Source organism: Pteropus vampyrus, unplaced genomic scaffold, assembly GCF_000151845.1.
Source record: "Pteropus vampyrus isolate Shadow unplaced genomic scaffold, Pvam_2.0 Scaffold107, whole genome shotgun sequence".
In the NCBI taxonomy this organism is placed as follows: domain Eukaryota; kingdom Metazoa; phylum Chordata; class Mammalia; order Chiroptera; family Pteropodidae; genus Pteropus; species Pteropus vampyrus.
The window spans coordinates 3,255,416-3,257,994 of NW_011888888.1; positions in this window are offsets into that span (position 1 = coordinate 3,255,416).

Here is a 2,579-nt window from a genome sequence, read left to right on the forward strand (position 1 = left end):
TAAAATGCAGACTGGGCAGGCACCAGAGCCCTGCTAAAGTGAATCCTGCTCCATAGGGCCAGTCTTTACAATCAATCAGCCTGAGGGTCAGTCACTCTCATTGATGTGCAAACAGCAACCAAGATTTAACTACAACAGGAGAGCATACACAACCCACACAAGGGACACACCTGGAACATCAGGCTCAGGTGACCAGGGAAGACTGCACCTCTAGGCCCCAGAAGACATCTGCTATATAATGTTACTCTACTAGACCAGGAGACATAGCAGCCCTGTCTAATACATAGAAATAAACACAGGGAGGCAGTCAAAATGAAAAGACAAAGAAACATGTCCTGAAGGGAAGAACAGAACAAAGCTCCAGAAAAAGAACTAAACAAAATGAGGGGAAGCAATTTACCAGATGCAGAGTTCAAAACACTGATTAAAAGAAGAGTAAATAAACTCAGTGAGAACTTTTACAATGAGAGAGAAAACATAAAAATGGAGATATAAAGGGATAAAAAACAGAGGTTTCATGACAATGGAAACAAACAAAAAAAAGCTAAGGTAGCAATACCTAAATCAGGCAAAATAGACTTTAAAACAAAGGATATAACATCAGACAAAGAAGGACCCAGTAATTCCACTTCTGGGTATTTATCCGAAGAAAACCAAAACACTACTTCAAAGGGACATGTGCATCCATATATAGATTGCAGCATTGTTTACAATAGCCAAGATATGGAGGCAACCTGGGTGTCCATCAATAGATGAATAGATAAAAAAAAAAAAAAGGTGGTACATATATACAATGGAATATTACTTAGCTATAAACAAAGAATGAAAACTTGCCATTACAACGACATGGATGGATCTAGAAGGTATTGGGTTGAGTGGAATAAGTCAGACAGAGAAAGACAAATACTATATGATTTCACTTATATGTGGAATCTAAAGAATAAAATAAACAAACAAAACAGAAACAAACTGATAGATGCAGAGAACATTTTGAGGGCTGCCAGATTTAAGGGATTGAAGATGAGTAAAAAAGGGAAAGGGACAAAGAAGTACAAATTGGTAGTCACAAAACAGTAATGGGGATGCAAAGTATAGCTTAGGGAATACAGTCAGTAGTATTGTAATAATGTATGGTGTCAGATGGGTACTAGATTTATCAGGGAGATCACTTTCCTAGTTATATAAATGGCTAACCACCATGTTGTATACCTGAAACTAATATAATATTGTATGCCAACTCTAATTGAAAAATAAAAAATAATTTAAAAATAAATAAAATTCAGTGTTGCTGTCATGTGACCTTAATTTTCTTTTATATTAACTTTTACCATCATACTTATCTAATATAAATGAAATCACAAGTATGTTTCAGTGAAATTCTCTGATAAAGACAAGTTGAAATATTCCTTTTTTGAAAAATATTATTCTATTTTCCCCATCTTTGTAAACACAAGGACACATTATTTAAACTATTAAGAAAAAAGTCATACACATTAAAGGTGAATGTATTCAATTTTATCTATAATTGCATTTAAAGTTAATCCTCTTGTGTCAGTACATTTATTTAATATGTCAAATATGGTATTCCAAGTATGGTTAACAAACCATGCTTTTAGTACTCTGGTTAGAGATTTAATACAACTTTCAGTACTATTAAATTTGTCTACATTTATTCTTAATCTCTATCTACACATAGTGGCCTGTCATGAATTGCACTGTTTGTTACAACTGACCCTTAGGATGAGCTAGTTTAAGATTACTTACTGGTGGCAGAAGGCAATATGAGTCCATTTTAATGACAGTCATTTCAACAATTATGCTTTAAATATAATACTGCAAAAAATTAGTAGGTCATAGAACTTTAAAAAATCAAAATGATAGACTAGTAAAAGACCAAAGATGATATAGCATTGAATGAAAAATCCAGACAGCAGTGGCAATGTGAACTTATTTATAATAATAAAGGAGGCTTCAGAGCAAAAAGATAAAGGTATGAAATGAAAATCCTGCTGAGTGTCAGAAATGAAATCTTACCTATTACTTATCAAGCTGCACTGGGCTAGTTTCATTGCCAAATTAGCTGACAAATCTCTGCCATAATCATGTAATTTACACTTTTGTACTAATTTTAGAATTAGTCTCACAGTTATGTACTTATGGAGTTTTTTTTAGGTTAAAGAAATGTTTGCAATTGGCTTTTGAGGGTTATTCATTATTGTTGCCTTTTCTGGTAACTATTCCTAATAAGGATATTTTATAAGAAACTTGAAGAACAAGGGTTTTCAACCTTTCTTTTGCAGATACAGTACTCCTTCAATTATCATTTGTGTATTACACAAGAATTCCACTACTGAAGAGGCCCCACTCATAATGTAGATACCACGTTTATATATATTATTCTGATAATTTTCCAACATTGAGAGTAAGTGTCTGTAGGAAAGAAAGCCTTTTTCTAGTTTTCACATAGGTACTCTAGGTGTTAGCAGTGGCCCAGTAGGTTAATAGTAGTAATATGAGTAATAACTGAAAGACAGTTCAGTTGGCTTTGTATTCAGACACCCTGGTCTCATCACTAATTT